We start from the raw sequence: 23,823 nt of genomic DNA, 5'->3' as shown, positions 1-23,823 counted from the left end.
AAAATAAACTTGAGCTTTGCAAATAATCCAGAAGGACTTCAAAAGCAGTTCATCTAAAAGCTGAGGAACAGGTCATTTACTCACCCTTCTCATCTTTACTTATTTTGTGGCGGACTCCGAGGTCTAAAATCTCAATACCCCTGAAATGTGTGAGCGTGTGGACCACCTGAGTTTTTAAGGCAGATACATGGAAGTAAACAGGTCTCATGAGTGAGGCAAGACATAGTAAGAGTGCATGGAAATTTATCTGTCACTAAGAGTTAATTAGATGAGAATAAAATTTAAATCATTGAATTTATTGTTGATAAGCACTATTTCTTTAGACCTAATTACGATGGGTTGAAGAGAGAAAAGGAGATGGCAACAGGAGAGGAAGTCTATATGACCTTTTCAAGAAGTTTGGTATAGCAAAATAGCAAAACAAATAGAGTGATGGAGAATGGACAAATAATTCAACAAATGCTAGGCTTTCTTTCTCTTTGATTTTTTTTCATTGTTTTGTTTAAGACAAGAGATATTAATATATGTTTTGTATGAACCAAATAATCCATTAACAGGGTGATACTCCTACGGGATCATATCAGTAGCAGTTTCTAGAGGTGCGTTGGAAGTGATATCTGGAGAAGCAATTATCCCAGCTTTCTCCTCTCCCTGGCACATGGCGGGGTTGTACAGGTATCCTCAGAATTACTAACATCCGACTGACCTAAGACCTGCACTTACAAATGGGGGCTATTACAGCTAATACATAAATGTACTTGTTCCAACTTACATACAAATTTATCTCAGTAACAAACCTATAGAACTTATCTTATTCATAACCTGGGGATTACCTGTACTTCACTGTCCTCTCAAAGTTATGTGTGATGATGTGACTTGATTTGGCCAATGACATGTGATGGAAAGTGATGCGTGTTTCCTGTGGACAAAAACACAAAGCATAGTTCATGTTTGTCTAACACATTTCAGATACTGAATACTCTTTAAGTCTGGGATTCTGTAAGAACAATGATATCATGGAAGCAAAAGGGCCTGCAGTTCTTTGATGGACTTATAGAAAGAGTAAGAAATAAACATTATTATTTTCAGCCACTGAGAATTTTTTTAACTCTCACACATATGATTGAGTTAGGAACATCTCTCTAATGAAGACAAAAGAGCATCATTTATTTTTAATATGGATGCTGGTATGTTGATTGATTTGTAGTGGAAGGATAGATGATCAGAGATTATTGAATAACTGTTTACATTTTCTGAATTAATTATTAAGCAAAAAGATAAGGTACCATTAAGGGGAGTTTAAGATGTGTTGGAGCATTGAAGATAAGAGAGGTATGTAAAACAGTCATTTGGGACAGTGGGAAAACGAATAATATACTAGTAAATACAGTATAGCCTTGTCAGGACAATGGAGTAATCATTGGAGATATCCATTTACTAATTTAAAATGAGATCTATCGGTGTCACCATATCCAGAAATAAGCCAGAACTTCTACATACACATCAAAAATATTTTGAGCAGTGTATAAATAAAATAAATAGATACATGTGAGAGTGAGATAAAGGGGGGTACATAATAAATCTTAAACATGTATTCTGGAATATGTGCATAAACCATCTTTGGTCTGTATAATTAGGGGTAACATCACTTTCTTCTTTGTATATTTTTGATTCCCTCAATATATGAAAAAGTAATAGTATATTATAAAAATTAGAAAGGCAGAGAATTTCTCATTCTTTTGTGCACTTTTTTGTAGCAGGTTTAGTATCATACCCATTTCTTTTCCTAATATGCTAATCATATTGCCAAAATATTTCAAATTTTCAACTGTGTTAGAATAAATTTGAATTGACCGTATTAAAAATGCTAAGCCATTTTTTAACTCTGACTTGAATATCTCATTATGCTCTCATTTATAGTAGTTATTGGCCTAAAATATGAAGTAATGGTAACTCTATTCCCAAACCACAGGTGGTATACACATTTTTTAACTAAATGATTTGTATTTTCCAAGACCTATGAAAGTTATTTTATGAAATAATTTTCTAATGTATTATATTTCCACACAGAGGGCATTAAGATTTTTCTATTTGTGGATTGTTTTATCTCTACTATATTTTTTTATTTTTTATTTATTTATATTTTATTTTTGTACATAGATCATAAATACATTTATGCCAATTTCAGTGTGTTGATTATTTGTACCAATTGGAGTGCTTAATACTAATAATACTAATCAATATAGCTTTCACCTCATTTACCCAATTATAGCATTAGGACATTTGTGTTCTACACATGATAGAACTTGTACTTGCAATGTGCTCCATAGTTGTGATCCCCCTACTATCGGATAGTAGGGGATATTTCTCTTTGCAAAAGAATTTTTTTTATTTTAACATAAAAGTTATATTATATACATGAATTAATTAATTAGTTTAATAATTAGAATCTTTGACATAGCTATTATTTTAGAGATTTTTAAAAAATAACTAAGTTTGAAGTAATATGGAATAGCTCGGAGTATTTTGGATCACAGATAGAAAATGCTAAATCGTAAATTATTTTATAGGTGACAGCACTAAATTTTTTATATATATATGGATTTTTTGGTACTCTTACTTTACTTGGATCTAAAATAAGGTTATCAGACTGAAACATTTTTTTTTTATTTTAAACTTTTTTTTTTTTTATTGTTGGGGATTCACTGAGGGTACAATAAGCCAGGTTACACTGATTGCAATTGTTAGGTAAAGTCCCTCTTGCAATCATGTCTTGCCCCCATAAAGTGTGACACACACCAATAATATTTTTATGTTAAAAATTTATCTTGTTGACTTATTAAAATGCAAAGACTTCTTTTAGGAAGTTTGTCAGAATAAAGACAACAAAGTAGGTGTGTGGGCAGGATTAGGGAAAATCTATGAGAACACGAGGTAGTTTAGCAGCCAGAAATACAATTCTCAATTCTTCTATTTGTTTCCTCTTTCTAGTCCCCCACCCCGCTACTTACTTCACTTCAGAGATAATTCTGAAACAACTTAGGGGCGCAGTGTTAAACACACAAAAGGCGTATTTTATTACTATTGCTAGAAAAATATTTTTTTTAATTTGAATTCTGTACCTAATTGTATTTAGTAAGTAGTCAGTCCAAACTGGCAAAAAATTAATGAGAAATGTTGTTTGAAGGGGAATATTTAAATAATGAAGTGAAGAAGATAAGTAATTTAAAATATTGTTAGTTAGTTAATTCAATGGTGTCCTTAAAACATGCTTTGTTAACATTGAAAGTTCTTTATAAAAGCATTATTTCAACATGCCAGAACTTGATCTATTTCAAAGCTCATACAATAATCTTTGGCTGTATGTCAGCATAGATGACAGAGTCAAGTGAATAATTTTAGAAAAAGTCTCTATTGATTGGTATCCAGGACAGCAAGACTATTATTGGAATCTAAATAAATCATTTCCTCCTAAACTAATGTATGTCTTGGAGCTATAGTCAATTTGATAAAAGCTACTTTGCAGAAAAGACATTTTCTGTGTGTTCTTGGTGGCATAACTGGAAGTCTATTCATCACAAAATAATAAGGACAATGTTTTAAATATGTAACCAAATCATGAATAAAAATCAATTATTTATGATTTTTATAATAGTCTTATTTTATAGTATCTTAAAAATAAAAACATTATTTTTTCTGATCTTAACCCCTCTTTTTTATTGTGAATTTAGTACCACAGTCTATCTAATTCATGTATCATATATTTTAAAACATTATATTTTATGCCTTCTACATAATTTAATGGTGAGAGTTAATCTTTCACCAAAATTATTTTTTCTTTATATTTCCATCCCTTAGTATTCACTATAAAATCAATGATTACAGAGGCATGAACTTTAGCTCATTTTCAATTAGAAGTTTAAAATATCCATTCTTTTTCTTATAAAGTGCTCATATAGCATAGGTCTTGTTAATGAATTCTAAAATAAAAGTTTCATGGGACAACAGGTGGTTTCTAGGTTATATGTAATACATTGGTGACAGAGGAAGCCACAAAAATACTCCAGTTTTCACACTTTTTCACCATTTTTTGGGGCTTGTTTTCTGAAGATATGTTACTTATCCACAAGGCAGGCATTTCAAACGACAACACAAAAGAAATATACATTGTAAGTAGAGTAAGATAATTAAAAGTGCTAGGTTCCTAATGACATTGTTTGTGGCGCTGTGCCAAATGACAAATCCTACCTTCTCATCTCTACAATAGTGAGTTCTCTTTTATTTGTAACACAAATCATTTCTGATATTATGCTAATCTTAAACCTGATTGCAAACAATAGATACAAATTTTCTCCATAACCTAAATTGACCCTTAGGCAGGATTGTCAAAGAAGGATTCATTGCCGACACAATGCTCGAGAAATAAAATTACGATTTTTGAGTTACTGAGAGTTTTATACTCTCAGGTAGGTAGTAGTATAGGTGATGGCTCCCACTAATTATCGATATGCTACATGATTCAATGATGGTCTATGCCCTACATGATCTAAACCCTCAGATCAGGTTTAGGTTGCATGAAGCAATGAGAAAACTGATGAGATGAAAGACAGAAGGGCACTAGTGATGCCTAAGGAAAGCAGTAGTTATAACATCTTTTCGAGAAGGCAGAATAGTGTCTGCTATTTCTCCTATCCAAGGTCCCAGGGTTCTGTTTTAACTTTGAGCACCTACGTTAGCCACCAAGTGTCCCTTCTGCCTTTCCCCCAGAGGAATACTTTAACAGCCTCTAGAGTCTTTGAACTTTGAACTTTAGAACTAGTCTAAAGGTTAAAGTTGAACTTAAGAATGAAGAATGGAAAGAGCTAGCAACAATGTAGTTTTTATTTTATTAACAATGTAGTTTTTATTTTATTCACCAATGACTTAGATAAACTGAAACAGTGATTGAAAACAAAAACATGTAATGATTCAAAACCAGAGTCTTGACAAGTGCTGTCCAAATTAGATTTTTAATTTGTGGTTGAGCTGAGTTTGACCCTTACAGAGGATCAGATAAATTCAGGTACCGAATTTCTTATGTGTACAGGTACAGATTTTATTTCATGGAACAATTATGTAATTTCACTACATGATTACTAATGATAATCAATTAATAATTGGCTATTATGTGATGCTGGTACTTATGTTGGTACTTATACTCTTTAATAAGGACATAAGCTCTCACGATCTTCTCCCTAAGAGCTTCAAATTCCAATATTCTAAGGATAAATAACTAAAACATCATACAGCACAGTTGAAGGACACTATCCCAAAATATATGCTAATCTGAACATTTGAATAATAAGGTGTTAACCTATCTAGGAGAAGAGAGAAGAATATGGAATTAAATAATGTGGAAAAAATTCATGAAACAATAATAATTTAGATAAATCCTAAGTAAAAATATTTTTTTAAAAAGAGAGAGAAGAAATATGATTGGTAAGGAAGATAATGTGCTAGGCATAATAGCTAAGAAAGGTACAGAAGAGGGACAATAAGGATGCATTTGCATAGCAGAGAAAAAAAACATAAATAAATTGTTACTATACAGAGAGGAAATTAGAGGGCAATTTCCTGATTGGGAAATGTGGGACCCACACGGTCTTGAACCAATCTTAGCACTCTGGGTAGCCAAGGCAAGGGGTCACTTTAGCTCAGCCTGAATAAGAATGAGACCCCCTATCTCTACAAAAAATAGAAAAATTAGCAAAGCAAGGTGGTGTATAACTTCTGCTACTATGGAGGCTGAGGAATGAGGATGGCTTGAGCCTGGGAGTTTGAGGTTGCAGTGAGCTATGATGATGCTCCTGCACTCTAGCCAGGACTGCAGAGTAAGACTCTGCCTGAAACAGAAGAAAAAAAAAGAAGTTGGCAAATGCAATAAACTTAATCAAAACATTGTGTCAGAAGTATTGAGATGGATTCTTTTTTTTATTAACACATAATTATGCATACTTATGGTGTACATGTGATATACATTTTTTTTTTTTGGCAGTTTTTGGCTGGGGCTGAGTTTGAATCTGCCACCTCTGGTATATGGGGCTGGCGCCCTACTCCTCTGAGCCACAGACGCTGCCCCATGTGATACTTTAATACATGAATGCCATACATATTGATCAAAACAAGGTAATTGGGATATTGATCATCTGAAACATTTATATATGCATACATATACATATATACATATAAAATATATATAATCTGTGTGTGTGTATGTTGGAAACATTTCAGAGTTCTTCTAGCTGTTTTATATTATTTAACAAATTATAGTTAACTATAGTCACCCAGCTGTGCTAGGGTACATTAGAACTTATTTTTTTCTATCTAACTATATTTTTGTATCCATTAATCAACCTGTCTTCATTCCTCCCACTCGCTACTCTTCCCAGGTTCTGGTAACCCCCTTCTGGGGTTCTGTTGTCTATATCCATGAGATTAACTTTTGAAACTCCCATTAGGAGTGAGATCATGTGATATTTATCTTTCTGTACCTGGCTTAATTGATTTAACATTATGTCCTCCAGTCTCATATTATCTTGCTGTGAAATAACAGGAGCTTTCTTTATGGCTGAATAATATTTCCATTGAGTATTGTAAAGTCTTGATCGTTTTATATCAGAAGAGAAATACAATATTGTAGTCAACTCATACCTTTTCAAATGATGGAAAATATTGCAAAAACATTGTTGAGTAGAAATTGGAATATGAACAATTAGGGATGTCAGGTGTGGGGGCCAGAGGTCAGGCTCACATTCCCTGGATCTTGATTGCCAGTACAGAAGAGTTATTATTGTTAAAACAGAATAAAGGAGCAAGCCAAGCAAGATACAAGCAGGAAAACTGCCAAAGTATTAAAGCGTAGTCTGTTCAGGAGAAGGCACACGTCTACCCGTGAGGAGAGGAGACCCTGAGTTTAAAGACAGAGTATAGAAACTAGAGTTCACAAGACAGTCAATAGAGAGGGGGAGGAGACAAGATGGCAGACTGAAGCCAGCTTTCCACAGAGGCTCCTGTCCAGTAGGAGAGTTAAAGGACAAAAATTTAGCAAGTAACCTGGTGGAGTTGAGCTGCACTAAGAGAGAAGGTTGAAGAACGCACGTCAACCCCGCTGAGGTGAGCTGCGACCACAAGGATACAAACAAAAGGTACAAAATCCATCACCAAGCCGACAGGAGTCCCCTCCCCCATGAGAACGGCTCAGAGTGCCCCACAAACAATCGGGCAGAGTTCAAAGGTCATCCCACTACACTCCACGGGAGAGACCCTCTAAAAACTGGACCTACCTCTGCTACTAGGGTGCCACAGTGTCCTCCTGCCAGGCATAAAACTGTATAAACTGTATATACCCTCTACCTGGAATTCTGAGCTCCCAGAGCTCCCCTTTACTCACACTGAGGTCTGGAAGCCAGTCCCAGTCGGCAGAGAGGGGACCGCACTGGAGTGGCAGTTCCCTGAGGCACACTGCGACAGCTGTCTTTTGGTGACAAAATGGCCAGGCATAAAATTGTGTAAAGCTGTGAGTGTTCTCTGCCCGCAACCCCAGGCTCCCAGCACTCCCGGCACTCCCCTCTGCTCTCACTCCAAGGTCTGGAGACCTGTACTCCAGGGGTCCAGACTCTTGGGCGATTGCTCAAGGGGTGTAGACAGTGCTGGGCTGCAGCAGGTCGGTGCAGACTCTGGGGTATGGGAGCAGAGAGAGGACGGTTGGGTAGAGGGGAGCTACACTGGAGCAGTGGTTGCCTGAGCCATAGAGCAGCAGCCCTTTTTTGCTAGCAATGCAGCTTACTACCGAATATTCTGAAGCCACATCCCCTGTCTTCCTGGGCAACCAGAGACTCTGAGTATAGGACTTGCCTGAGGCTACTCCAACTTGCAAACCGGGAAACTCCCAGGGTGGGGCTGACCCAGAGGTCCGCTTTACTAAACCTAAGATGTACCTGGCCCTCAGGGGATCATCAGCCTTTAGACAATACAAGAGCAAAGACAATCTGATTTGGAACTCAATTCAGCTTCTCTTCTGCAGGGGAACCGCAGAGTTGTTCTGTTCTGTTCTGTCAGTAACATTAATCAGGGGTGAGACTGGACCTGAGTGAAAACCCCCCAACCTTCATCAAGCACCCAAGGTTGTCAGGCCTCACCTCCTCCTGCTAGAGAGAGGCAGAGCGCAGCGGCCTGGCAGACTTCCTTGTGATTCAGGCAGGTGCAAACTCCTGGAGTACCGATTCACTATAGGCAACTGGGTCAACCAACTGCAGGGCTATCACTGACTGGGTGTGACCAGTGGTGCAAGGTGGGGAAGGAGGCAGCACCTTCCCAGACTGATCTATTGGCTGGGTGGCTCCTCCTGACTCCATGCAGCACTGGACCAAGCCACACCAGAGTAGTCAACAGACCCCTGTGATCCAGTTCCCAGAGACCTCTTAAACTCTCTTACCCGAGACAGGTGAAGACTGAGACAATTGATTTAGACTTTTTGAACTGAACCAATAGCCTGAGGAAAAATCAGGTGGTTCCCTGGGTACATGGTGGTAGGAAGGTTTGATTTTTTCTTTTCCAATTGTTTGCCAGTGGGGAGTGGGGTGACTTAATTGCTGATATTTCTCCACAGCTGAGACTTCAATCCAGACTATCTGTTTCACTAGGGTGGAACAGAAACCAGCTGAAAACAAGACAGAACCACTTAGCCCCACTACACCAGACAGGGCCACAGTTTCTCAGGCCACAACACTATACAGGCCCTTGACAAAGCCCCAGGGGAAAAAAACAGAGGGAGTAAAACAACCATGGCGCGGAATCAGCGGAAAAGCTCTGGTAACATGAATAACCAGAATAGATCAACAACCCCCCCCCCAAGGAAAGATATGGCAGATGCAATTAAGATCCCATTCATAAACATCTGACTGAGATGTCAGAAATCAAATTCAGAATTCGGATTGCAGACAAGATTAACAAAGTGGAATTAGGAATTCAAGGAGAAATTCAAAAGTTGTCTCAAGAATTTAATGAATTTAAAGACAAAATCACCAAAGACTTAGACACACTGAAGCAAGAATTTGCAGCCCTCAAAGATATGAAAAATACAGTAGAATTCCTCAGCAACAGAATGGAGCAAGCAGAAGAAACAATATCTGACATCAAAGATAAAGCCTTTGAATGCTCCTAAACTCTAAAAGAGGAAGAGAAATGGAGAGCAAAATGGATCATTCTCTCAGAGAGCTCTGAGATAATTCAAAGAAGGCAAATATCTGAATCATTGGAGTTCCAGAAACAGATGAAGTGGCCTCGCTGGGCACAGAGGCCATTCTGCATGAAATTATGAATGAGAATTTTCCAGACATGCCTACAGATTCTGAAATTCAGATAGAAGACAGCTTCAGAACCCCAGCACGACTCAACCCCAATAAGACATCCCCCAGGTATATCATAATTAACTTCACTGAAGTTAATATGAAGGAGAAAATCCTCAAAGCTGCCAGGAGAAAGAAAACCATTACCTTCAAAGGGAAGAATATTAGAATGCCTGCAGATCTCTCTGCTGAAACTTTTCAAGCCAGAAGAGGGTGGTCACCAACTTTTAATCTCCTACAGCAAAATAGCTTTCAACCCCGGATCTTGTATCCAGCTAAACTGAGTTTCATTTATGATGAAGAAATTAAATACTTTAATGGCAATCATATGTTGAAGAAATTTGCCATAACCAAACAAACTCTTCAGGATATTCTCAGACCTATCCTCCTTAATGACCAACCCAATCCTATACCACAAAAGTAAACTCACTCAGAAACTTTGGATCAAACTCCAATTTCCACACTGGTGAAAGGATTAAAAATGCCCACTGGACTTTTGAAAAACTCGATACCCAAAACGTGACCAGACTTATCAATATTCTCCATTAATGTGAATGGCTTAAACTGTCCTCTAAAGAGGCATAGGTTAGCTGACTGGATACAAAAACTCAGGCCAGATATTTGTTGCATACAAGAGTCACATCTTCACTTAAAAGACAAATACAGATTCAGGGTGAAAGGATGGTCATCCATATTTCAGGCAAATGGTAATCAGAAAAAAGCAGGTGTTGCAATTTTATTTGCAGATACAATAGGCTTTAAACCAACAAAAGTAAGGAAGGACAAGAATGGTCACTTCATATTTGTTAAGGGTAATACTCAATATGATGAGATCTCAATTATTAATATCTATGAACCCAACCAGAATGCACCTCAATTTATAAGAGAAACTCTAACAGACATGACCAACTTGATTTCCTCCAGCTCCATAATAGTCGGGGATTTCAATACTCCTTTGGCAGTGTTGGCTCGATCCTCCAAGAAGAAGCTGAGCAAATAATTCTTAGATTTAAACCTAACCATCCAACATTTGGATGTACAGAACATTTCATCCCAACACAACTGAATACACATACTTCTCATCAGCCCATGGAACTTACTCCAAAATTGATCACATTTTAGGTCACAAGTCTAACCTCAGTAAATTTAAAGGAATAGAAATTATTCCATGCATCTTCTCGGATGACCATGGAATAAAACTTGAGCTGAGTAACAACAGGAATCTGCATACTCATACAAAAACATGGAAGTTAAATAACCTTGCTGAATGATAGCTGGGTCAGAGATGAGATTAAGAAAGAAATAGCCAACTTTTTGGAACAAAATGACAATGAAGACACAAACTTTATCAGAACCTCTGGGACACCGCAAAGGCAGTTCTAAGAGGGAAATTTATAGCACTGCAAGCCTTCCTCAAGAGAACAGAAAGAGAGGAAGTTAACAACTTAATGGGACATCTCACGCAACTGGAAAAGGAAGAACATTCCAACCCCAAACGCAGTAGAAGAAAAGAAATAACCAAAATTAGAGCAGAATTAAATGAAATTGAAAACAAAAGAATGATACAACAGATCAATGAATCAAAAACCTGATTTTTCGAAAAGTTCAATAAAATAGATAAACCTTTGGCCAACCTAATCAGGAAAAAAAGATTAAAATCTCTAATCTCAACAATCAGAAACAACAAAGACAAAATAACAACAGACTCCTCAGAAATCCAAATAATCCTTAATGAATATTACAAGAAACTGTATTCTCAGAAATATGAAAATCAGAAGGAAATTGACAGTACTTGGAAGCACGGCACCTTCCAAGACTTAGCCAGAATCAAGTGGAAATGTTAAACAGGCCCATATCAAGTTCGGAAATAGCATCAACCATACAAAACCTCCCTAAAAAGAAAAGCCCGGGACCAGATGGTTTCACGTCAGAATTCTACCATACTTTTAAAGAGGAATTAGTACCTATGTTACTCAACCTGTTCCAAAAGGTAGAAAAAGAAGGAAGACTACCTAACTTGTTCTATGAAGCAAACATTAGCCTGATCCTCAAACCAGGAAAAGACCCTCAAAAAAGAAAAGTAAATTATAGATCAATATCACTAATGAATATAGATGCAAAAATATTCAACAAGATCCTAACAAACAGAATCCAGCAACACATCAAACAAATTATACATCATGACCAAGTTGGTTTTATCCCAGGGTCTCAAGGCTGGTTCAATATACGTAAATCTATAAATGTAATCCAGCACATAAACAAATTAAAAAACAAAGACCTTATGATTCTCTCAATCGATGCAGAAAAAGCTTTTGATAATATCCAGCATCCCTTCATGATCAGAACACTTAAGAAGATCAGTATAGAAGGGACATTTCTTAAACTGATAGAGACCATCTACAGCAAACCCACAGCCAATATCATATTGAATGGAGTTAAATTGGAATCATTTCCACTCAGATCAGGAACCAGACAAGGCTGCCCATTGTCTCCATTGCTTTTCAACATTGTAATGGAAGTTTTAGCCACCGCGATTAGGGAAGAAAAGGCGATCAAGGGTATCCATATAGGGTCAGAAGAGATCAAACTTTTGCTCTTCGCAGATGATATGATTGTATATCTGGAAAACACTAGGGACTCTACTACAAAACTCTTAGAAGTGATCAAGGAATACAGCAGCGTCTCAGGTTACAAAATCTACGTTCATAAATCGGTAGCCTTTATATATACCAACAATAGTCAAGTTGAAAAACAGTTAAGGACTCTATCCCATTCACAGTAGTGCCAAAGAAGATGAAATATTTGGGAATTTATCTAACAAAGGACGTGAAAGATCTCTATAAAGAGAACTATGAATCTCTAAGAAAAGAAATAGCTGAAAATATTAACAAATGGAAAAACATACCATGCTCATGGCTGGGAAGAATCAACATTGTTAAAATGTCCATACTAACCAAAGCAATATATAATTTCAATGCAATCCCTATTAAAGCTCCACTGTTATGCTTTAAAGATCTTGAAAAAACAATACGTTTTATATGGAATCAGAAAAAACCTCGAATAGCCAAGACATTACTCAGAAATAAAAACAAAGCAGGAGGAATTACGCTACCAGACCTCAGACTATACTACAAATCAATAGTGATCAAAACAGCATGGTATTGGCACAAAAACAGAGAAGTAGATATCTGGAACGGAATAGAGAACCAAGAGATGAACCCAGCTACTTACCATTATTTAATCTTTGACAAGCCAATTAAAAACATTCAGTGGGGAAAAGATTCCCTATTTAACAAATGGTGCTGGGTGAACTGGTTTGCAACCTGTAGAAGACTGAAAGTGTACCCACACCTTTCACCATTAACTAAGATAGACTCTCACTGGATCAAAGATTTAAACTTAAGACATGAAATTATAAAGATACTAGAGGAGAATGCAGAGAAAACCCTTGAAGAAATCGGTCTGGGCAAGTATTTTATGTGGAGGACCCCCCGGGCAATTGAAGCAGCTTCAAAAATACACTACTGGGACTTGATCAAACTAAAAAGCTTCTGCACAGCCAAGAATACAGTAAGTAAAGCAAGCAAACAGCCCTCAGAATGGGAGAAGATATTTGCGGGTTATGTCTCCAACAAAGGTTTAATAACCAGAATCCACAGAGAACTCAAACACATTAGCAAGAATAGAACAAGGGATCCCATTGCAGGCTGGGCAAGGGATTTGAAGAGAAACTTCTCAGAAGAAGACAGGCGCGCAGCCTTCAGACATATGAAAAAATGCTCATCATCTTTAATCATCAGAGAAATGCAAATCAAAACCTCTTTGAGATACTATCTAACTCCAGTGAGACTAGCCTATATCACAAAATCCCAAGACCAGAGATGTTGGCGCGGATGTGGAGAAAAGGGAGCACTTTTGCACTGCTGGTGGGAATGCAAATTAATACATTCCTTTTGGAAAGAGATATGGAGAACACTTAGAGATCTAAAAATAGATATGCCATTCAATCCTGTAATCCCTCTACTGGGCATATACCCAGAAGACCAAAAATCACAACATAACAAAGATATTTGTACCAGAATGTTTATTGCAGCCCAATTCATAATTGCTAAGTCGTGGAAGAAGCCCAAGTGCCGACAGATCCACAAATGGATTAATCAATTGTGGTATATGTACACCATGGAATATTATGCAGCCTTAAAGAAAGATGGAGACTTTACCTCTTTCATGTTTACATGGATGGAGCTGGAACATATTCTTCTTAGTAAAGTAGCTCAAGAATGGAAGAAAAAGTACCCAATGTACTCAGCCCTACTATGAGACTAATTTAGGGTTTTCACATGAAAGCTATAACCCAGTTACAACCTAAGAATAGGGGGAAGGGGGAAAGGGAGGGGAGGGAGGGGGGAGGTGGGTAGAAGGAAGAGGATTAGTGGGATTACACCAGTGGTGCATCTTACAAGGGTATATGTGAAACTTGGTAAACGGTTTGTGAAGCTAGTGAATGATGCCCCATGAATATATCAATGTACACAGCTATGATTTAATAAAAAAAAAAAAAAAAAGAAGAAGAAAGTCAGTAGAGATTAGCCTCCCAGTAGAAGAGTCTTTCCCATTATGGTAGTCCATAATAATATGTTAATTTGGAGGTGGAATATTCATGATTATTCTTGGAAAAGAGTGGAGAATTCCAAGAAGAGAGAGTCATCCCCTTCTCTACCTTTGTAAGTCAATTTCTAGGGATTGCCATGGTATTTTCAAATTGTCCTGGCACTGGTGACTGTGATTTTTATTATTTTAATGATGGGAAGGAACTTGAGGATACTGTCTCCCTTGTATGCGTACTCCAAAGAGTCTATTTGTGACCTTGATTATATCTCAACTTTGTGGTTTCTCAGTTCTTGGGAGACCCTGGACATGTCATCTGTTCCTTCGTAGAAGCTCTCCCACCCCCAACCAGGTTAACTAGTTCATACACTATTATAAGACAATATCTGCCTAGATCATCTGCCTCTTCTTATGACAGGGGTCCCATTTGTCATCTGTGTAAATTTATCTTGATCTTACTTTATACATCTGTCCCACCCTTCCTCAGTAAACTTAGTTTTATGTTTGCCTTGCTTTTGGTGTGTCTGGTCCTTCTTCAGCCAAGATCACACCAAGAACTGAAAATAGATCACCACCCAATACCAGGCCAGCCAGCGGCCTGAATTCAGGGAAGAAACAGCACTTTTGTGTACAGAGCAAGATAGAAAGTGGTGTAGGTCACTACAAGAGTAGGCAAGAAGAAGTCAGATAGCCCCCCTGACTATCAAATTGCTAAAGGTCAGCATGACAGTGTGGGACTCCTGAGAGGTCTGGACACAAGGGAAATTTGCAGATGATTTTTCTTAGACATCACTTGGTATTCATGAGAAAGAGAGGGATCTATTGACCAGAAGGCCTCTCCAGTTGTGCAGGTCTGTGGAATAAACTACAGCAATGGGAAGGGAACACAGCCTCAGCCTGCCTGAAAGCTTTCCTTCTAGAACAACAACAACAACAAAAAATGCAAGCAACAACTCAGCCCTGAGACAGGAGCAATCCAGAGTCCTAGGCCCTGGATCCTTTTACAGTAACATTACAAACACACTGTAGGGAGCCAGAGTAACAACAAAATCCAAATCCCACTCAGTAACTCACTAGACTGACTCAATCAAATCTGTCTCTCACTTAAGAATCTGTCCTATGTCAAAATCCAGACATTTGGTTGGCTATGTTTGGTGAAGAATTCAAAATTGATTATTAAACGTAATCAATATATAATCAGTATTTCATTACAATTGCATTTCAGTTTTAAAAATAGTTTGAAACACTGAATTTCTGTGTGAATTATTATTTCTTTGCAGTTATTAAAGAGATTGGGTTCAGATTCTCTCTAAAATCTTTTTTTTCATTATAGAATGTTGTTAATGAAAGAATCACTTCAGTGATTGTTTTATATACATATAGATATAAATATATAAATATATAGATCATATTCACTCAGCATAGCTTTGGGTAGTTTGGTATTTTTTGGAAATTTTTTCTGTATATGTTCAAATTTTTCTAACTGTGTCTCAGATTAACACTATTATGGTGTGTGTGTGTGTGTGTGTGTGTGTGTGTGTGTGTGTGTGTGTGTGTATACGATGGATGGGGCTGGAAAGGGGGTTAGGAAGACCAGTAGCAAGACATTTCAAAATCCCAAAGCTGCCAATTTGCTTCTAAACAACATGAGACTTCTTATTTTCTAAAAGAATATAACCAGACTATTAAGAAATGAAAATTGTGCTCTTAAAGGTTTAAGGCAGCCATATGAATAAAACTATACCTTTTACATTTGGAGAACCAATTCCACAGCAGACTTCCACCAAATTGTATTATGCTTTGCCACACAGTGGAACTCCATTCAATGAATGCAATACAATAAGGAGATTATTTGGTGTGTCACTTCATTAGCAAAAAAGTGTGACAAGTACAGAAGTACTTATTGTATAAGGATGTGATATATCAGCACCAGAACAAGAGGCAAGGGTGTTAAGTTATTTGTTCTAAATACAGTCAGTAGTTAGTGGTGCTCATTTCAGAATAGGTATGATATCTAATTTATTGGCAAGAGTGTAGGTGCTAATTTTGCTTGTAAATGAAAAGAACAAGTGTTTGCCAATTAAATCAAGCAGCTGCTTCACAGTCAGTATTACTAATAGCTACCAACAAAACTCCAAGCCATTATTCTAAATTGTTTAATGAAATGCTTTTAGTATGTAGTAAACTATAGCCTTGATTCCTTAAAAATGCTGGGTTGGGGCTTAGTTATTCAACTTTAATTGACCTCTCATGGCTTCCCTGCATGTATTATAGTAGTGTAGAGCCAAGTATTACAAACTATTTTGAATGGAGATTCCCATACTAGTATATTTACACACAGACATGCGGGATGTATCCGCGATTGTTGTTCATATGAATGCTCTTTTATGCTACTGTGTTTAGGATATATTCTAGCCGTGTGTTTTAGTTATAAAGAACACTATTAGTCTACTCATACTTTTCTATTTGTTATTACCCAAATAACATGCTCAGGTTATAAAAATGATAGAGGCAGAAAACTGTAAAGGCAATTTCAATCTTTTTAGGTTAGTAACTGAATACTACACATCTTGGAAACTGCACAGACCTCTTTATAAAAAGATTATAATTTGTAAAATATCAATAAGTTGTTGTCAGTTTACTTTCCTGTACCAGAAAGCTTTCATTCTTTTGATGATAGATAGATAGATAGATAGATACACACACACACATATATTCCATCAATTGAGTCTAAAATGATTAGAATATTCTGTCAAAATCTTGTCATTATTAACACGATTGAATATCCTTTCTTTATTAATTTCAAGCTCTATGATGCCAAAATTCCATTTTCAAATAGAAACTCAAAAGTATACTGAATACATAGCTACATGGTGCAATGACAGCATCTATTGTACCAAAACTATTTTGGGAGGTGTTTAGCTTGTTTTGTATGCTATAAAAGGAATACCTGAGGCTCTATAATTTGTAAAGGAAAGATGTTTACCTGGGTCAATGCTCTGCAGACTGTATGGCACCTGCTTCTGGTGAGGGATTCACAGAGCACCCAATAAGCACAAAGGGAAAGGGGAGCAAGCATGTCACCTGGCCAGAGACAGAGCAGGAGAGGGAGGAAGGCATGCCAGGCTCTTCTAAAGACAGTCCCCATGTGAACTAATAATATGAGAAAACACTCCCCACTGTCAAGCCACTTCTGAGGGAACTGCCCCCAGGACCCAAACACCATATGCCGGGCCCCACCTCCAGTGCTGGGAAGCAAATTTCAACACGAGATTTGGAAGGACCCAACATCCAGACTACACATGGATGGTTTTTAGATGATATTCGAAAGCACTGTCTTTTATTTGGTGTTCATAGTAAAAAGTGGATGGCTTTCTAAATGTCATTCATGATGAAACAATCTTTTTAAAACAAAGTTAATTTATATTGTCACCATATTTAAAGTTACATTTGGCAAATCAAATATCTATAGTTATAAAACTGAGCACCACCAAATATAAGTTGTATGTGCAACACATGCTCACAGAATTGCTGACAACTGCATCTATCAGGAAAACATAAAAAGTGAACATGTTATTGTGCGTAGTTAAGTTTAGGTAATTAAATATTTGTCTGCATTATTCAGAATTCTACACAGTAAAGGAGTTAAAGAATATAAATGCACTTCAACTGCTTACCCCAAATAACTATGTAATGCATTTATCAAAAAACTATTCAGGAGGATCGTGTCAATATTCCTTAGTGACAATCAGCTTAATTTTATTACTGAAAAACAGCTAAATCTTAGAAAATTTTTATTTTTTACAGTAGTTACAAAGCAAAATTATTAAAGGTAAGGCAATATTTTATAATCGCATTAAAAAATTCACATGAGGCAAAAAATTAAGATAATTCTGATTATGCTAGATTCACACTAAAATAGTATTCAAACAGTTTTCCTACAAACATTTTATTTTTGATTCTTTTACCCTGTACACAAAATCAGCTCAAAATGGATCAACAGCTTACATATAAGATCTGGAAGTATAAAACTACTAGAAGGAAACAAAAGAGAAAGTTTTCTTGACATTAATCTGGGCAATAACTTTTGGATGTAACGCCAAAGCATAGAAACAAAAGAAAAAGTAGACAATTGAGATTGCATCAAACTGATAAGCTTCTGCATAGCAAGAGAAATAGTCAACATGGTAAAGAGACAACCTATAGAACGGAAGAAAATATCACTGTTTTATAAAGGGTTAATATATATATAATATGTAAAGAATTCAGGCAACTCAATAATAAAAAAATAATAAATAGTCTGATATAAAAATGAGCAAATAACCTGAATAGACATTGGCCAAAAAAAGGAACAAAAATGGCCAATAGGCAATGAAAAATAAACTTAGAAATAAATCTAATCAAGGGGATGAAGGAGCTATACCTTGAAAACTAAAAATCTGATGAAATAACTTGATAAAGACACAGATAAAAGAAATCCTCATATGTAGATTGGAACTATTAATATTATTAAAATATCTATACAACTCAAAGCATTGGGGAAGTCAGGGATGTGCAAATTAAAACCACCAGGACATATCAAGTCCCACTTGTTAGAATGGCTATTATCAAAATTCTAAAAAATGATAAGACTTGTAAAGTATGGAAAGGAAAAGAAGCTCTCTTACACCATTGGCAGGAATGTAAATTAGTTCAGCTCTTATGGAAAACAGTATAAAAATTCCTCAAACAATTAATAAAAAGACTACCGTGTGCTCAAGCAACCCCACTCCTGGGTATGTATACAAAGGAAGTGAAATTAGAATATTGAAGAGATATTTGCAATCCACTCCTATGTTCAACAGTATTCCCAATACCCATGATATGGAAAAAAGACCTAGGAGTCCACCAATAGATGAATCAACAAAGAAAATAGTATAAACACACACACACACACACACACACACAAATGGGTTGTGATTCAGCCTTAAAATAGAAGGAAATCTTGTTTAGCAACATTTATGACCCTGGGGAACATTATGCTAAGCAAAATAAGCCAGGTGCAAAGAAAACTACTACATGTTGGTAGTTTAGTAGTTAGAAAACTACTACATATAAGTAGTCTCACTTGTATGTATAATATAAAGAGTCAAAAAGACCTAAAAGAGTCATAGATGCACCATGTAGAATGGTGGTTCCCAGGGGCCTGAACAGGGAAGAGTGAATAGGGGGATGTTGGTGAAAAGTACAGAATTTTACTTATATATGATCTGAGGATCTGTTGTATAGCATAGCAACTAAAGTTAATAATAAATAGTATATCCTCGAAATTGCTAAGAGAATGAATTTTAAGTGTTCTCACCACATAAAATAAATGATACCTATCTATGGTGATGATATGTTAATTAGCTTGATTGTCATAATCATTTTATAATAAATGCATATATCAAAATATCAAGTTGTACAATGTAAATATATACAATTTTTATTTTTAAGATATACTTTGATAAAACAGGAAAAATATAATTCTAGCACACGCACACACAAAAGAAAAAGAAAAAATTCCTTGGTACCCTGAATAGTTTTTAAAAGAGAAAAGTGTTCTGAAACCAAAATGTTTCAGAAAATCTGATTTAAGGCAATCATGGAAATAGACTTTTCAGAAGTTATAATTTTTAATAGTAAAAATATTATAATGGTAACAACAAGAACAACCTCTTCTAAAGTTGTTCATATTTTATGAAAATCAGTATTTCTTCTATCTCACTGCATTTTTCTTTTATATTGTGGCTTTTTTGGTTGAGAAATAAATTATACACCTTTTGCATATGATTTGGTTGTAGTTGCAAATGCTTTTTCTTCATTATCCCAAGATTTGACTAATCCAGGGAGCATATGACCTACCTCATGGACTTGAGGTCTACTGTGAAAATCATTTAACAAGTGTTGCAGAATCTAAGTGTAGTTCATGGAAAATGTCTAACAATCTGTCTGCGCAGCACCTTTATCATTAATACAGGAATTTAGTCTTTCCTGTCATGTTAGTATTTCCAATATTAACAATTCTACTTTAAAAGAGTAAAAGATGCTTTTAATTTTTAAAAAGTGCTTCAATTTTAAAAGTAATTTAAAATATAAAAGTGTTTCAATTTTATAAGTAATTAAAAATATACAATATGACATCAAATATTGAAAATGACTACTCTAGTTAAGTTGAAAATGTTAAATATTCACAATTGTTTTTCATACATAGCCAAAAATATTTGCTGCTCACATATAAATGGCATGTTACCAACATATTAAATTTTCTTATTTGGGGACTGAGTAAAAACAATTGAACATCATTAGATAGACAATGTATTTGTCTGACACTCTCCTATAGAATTTTATTTTTTACAAGAAAACTTAAATCAAAATAATATGCAATTTTCAAGAGTAACTGGTTATAAGATATAATTTAGTACTTTTGCTTTTGCATTAATAATTTCAATTATATTAGAGTTTGTAGTCTTTTTAAATGTTTCACATTTGAAGAAAAGCTTAAATGAAACAAAGAGAAGACAGATGAAAAATGATTAAATAGCAAGAATAGCAGGTTCAGGAACATCTGGTGGTGGTAAGTGATGCATGACTTCCGTTTTGCCACATCTTCCACCACTTTGGGAATTTAAGAAATTATAGAATATGACTGGGGGAGAAAAACATAAAAACTACAATTACAAGACTAGTTCATTTGCTCAAAATTTGATGCTGAATTCTATAATGAGGAAAAACGCTTGCAATAATGATGTCTAAAAAATGGAATATAAACAAGAATTTCATACATGTTTTATTAGCTAATTATGTAGATTATGATTAGCATATCATAAAGTAATATTTATTAAGATCAAGCATATACATGAATCTACTACCATGTAAAATATACATTAGAATGAGATTTTATACGTTTTTTTTTTATTTTTTTTTGCCAGGGGTTTGAACCCACCACCTACGGCATATGGGGCCAGCACCTGATTCCTTTGAGCCACAGGCACCGCCCTAGAGTGAGATTTTAATTAGGTTATGTTTTAAATTTGTAAATATTTCATTTTTTCTTCTGTGATATGTAAGTGTGATGACTAATGTTATGAGTCAACTTGACTGGGCCACACAATGTCCAGACGTTCATCCAAAAATTATTCTGGGTGTGTACGTGAGTCTGTTTCTGGATGAAATTGACCCTTGTATTAGTAGACTGAGTAAAGCCCTTTGCCCTCCCCAGCGTGGGTGGGCCAAATCCAAACAATCTAAGACCTGAAAAGAACAGAAAGGCTGAGTGAAAGTGATTCCTTTTTGCAGGATTGCTTGAGCCATCTTTCCTCTTTGTCTTTCCTATTTGTCTTCTGGTCAGACTGAAGCATGGGCCCTTGGTTGGTTTTAGCCTGCCAGCTTCCAGACCAGAATTTAGATCATCAGCTCTCAGTGTTCACAGGCCTGTGGACTCATACCCGAAATATACATCACCTTTCCTGGGTCTCCAGCTTGCTGACTATAGATCTTAGATCATGGTGGCATTATATAATCACATAAGCTAATTTCTTATAACATATTTAACTTATGTACATGTGTTTTCTTTGTGTGTGTGTGTATTACATAATCTCTTTTTAGTTCTTTTTCCCTGAAAACCCTAATAACTAACACAGGATTTAAAATGCTAAAGGAGGCTTGGTGCCCATTGCTCAGTGGTTAGGGCACCAGCCACATATATCGGGGCTGGTGGGTTCAAACCTGCCCCAGACCCACTAAACAACAATGACAACTGCAACAATAACAAGAAAAAAATTGCTGGGCATTGTGGTGGGTGCCTGCAGTCCCAGCTACTTGAGAGGCTGAGGTAAGAGAATCACTGAAGCCCAAGAGTTTGAGGTTGCTGTGAGCTATGACACTACGGCACTCTGCCAAGGGTGACATAGTGAGACTCTATCTCAAAAAAAAAAAATAAATAAATAAAATAAATAAATAAATTGCTAAAGGATACAAAGAAAGCAAACTTTGAGTGAGGAAAGCATATGTTGAATTGTTGGCTGCGTCAATGCTATGAAAGGCCTTTCTAAATTTGGATGGGCATCATTTATATACTTTCCCAAGAAAAATTAAAAACAGTTAACACATGAATGAAGAAAGTGTAAGTAAAAAGGCTTTTTTTGATCAAGGTATAAAACCATTTTAAGTAATCTGTGGTAGGTTTTCAGAGTAATATTCCTTTGAGAGACACTGTGAATTTTAGAAGTAAATAGTTTTTCAATTGTATGTTCAGGTAATAGAATCCAGAGGATTTTAAAATGCTCTAGTCAATACTATGTGAGGAAATTAATTTCTTTCAACAAAACATAATTGTTTTTAAAAAATGATAAAAGTTGATGAATAATATAAAATTTCTAATATTACGTGTTCACATTTCTATATAACAACCATGCTTTATATTTGAAAAATATCCCAGCAACATTTTTTAATATTCTTTTGTTTGTTCTTATTTCAGCCACATTTGCTGAAATAAAAAAATTTGTCACATAAGTAGAGGAATAAACAGGAAGCAAAAATTATTAAAAGAAACCAATTCCTATCATCTTTCTTGTATTTTGCCTGATAATTCCCTTTTAAATAAATCAGATTACAGAAATTACATTTACATGTGGATCAGAAAAGAGACACAAACTTCTGACTTTACAGATGGCTGTTTTTCTTAATTATATGGGTAACAGTTTAGAAATAACTAATTGGTCATGCCTGGCAAGTAATAGCAGTTTTTCCAAGATAAACAAATGTTCACATTTTTCATACTTAATCAGAGACTTTATGTGCAAAAATGACCAAATGTATCATCTATTCTAAGCCTCCTGTGTTGTTTTGTAATAAAGGACCATCTGTACTTTGATTTGACTGAGTTTGTCTGTGATGACCAGAGAATCTGATTACATGGCAGATGGTTTTGAAAGAACTTGTCTTTTCAGGAGTAAGCAGACAATCCCTTTTCAGTATTCTGTCTTTACTCTCCCAACCTGCCTCTATTTCATTGAATGCAAAGGTAAGATTCAAGATAACAGTTTTTCAGTGTCATTCTCTTTGTTTCTTAAATTACACAAAATATGAGGGAAAGCTGATGAGTAGCAAACCACTGTCACACCCATACACATATAAAAATGTCAAGTTTATTAATAAAGAGCAGTGATGTATGCTTCTGTGTTCATGGGTTTAATATATTGCTATAGGAACTTTTACTGAATCTTTATCTCCCAGTAAACGAAACTATTTTCTTAAGTATCTCAGGTTTTTGGGCTATTTGCTTTCTGAGTTGTTAGACATTCTCTAATGAAGGACTAGACTTGAATCAGAAATTTAAAAAAATCATTTAATAATGTTATATTCACATTTATACAATATGATGACATATTTAAAATTGATTTCTATAATTTTTTATTTTGATTCTCCTAGCTACTCTATGCAAAAAGTAAATATATCATCATTTTTAGCAAGAAACTAAGGATTTAAGATATTGAGTAACTTTGCAAAGGTCATAAATTATTACTAGCAGAGCTATAAGTAGAGCTCAGGATTAAAAGAACTATTTACTGTTTTTACATGCTCTCCTCCCACTAAATGGACAGCTTCTCGATAATAACTGGTTCATTGTTTCTCTATTTATTTTAATTCCTAGCAGATGCTTTCTAAAAGCAAAAAAAAACATATTCCAAAGTTTTATTAATTGAAGAAGTAAAATTTGTGTGCCCTAAAACAAAATGTTAGACTATTGGAAGTATTTATGAAGGATCTCCCCTAAAAACTCTTGTGGGTTAGAGTTTAGGGTAGGTTG

The sequence above is a fragment of the Nycticebus coucang genome, chromosome 1 (assembly GCF_027406575.1).
Source record: "Nycticebus coucang isolate mNycCou1 chromosome 1, mNycCou1.pri, whole genome shotgun sequence".
Classification (NCBI taxonomy): Eukaryota; Metazoa; Chordata; class Mammalia; order Primates; family Lorisidae; genus Nycticebus; species Nycticebus coucang.
Note: the sequence above shows the minus strand (reverse complement) of the source record.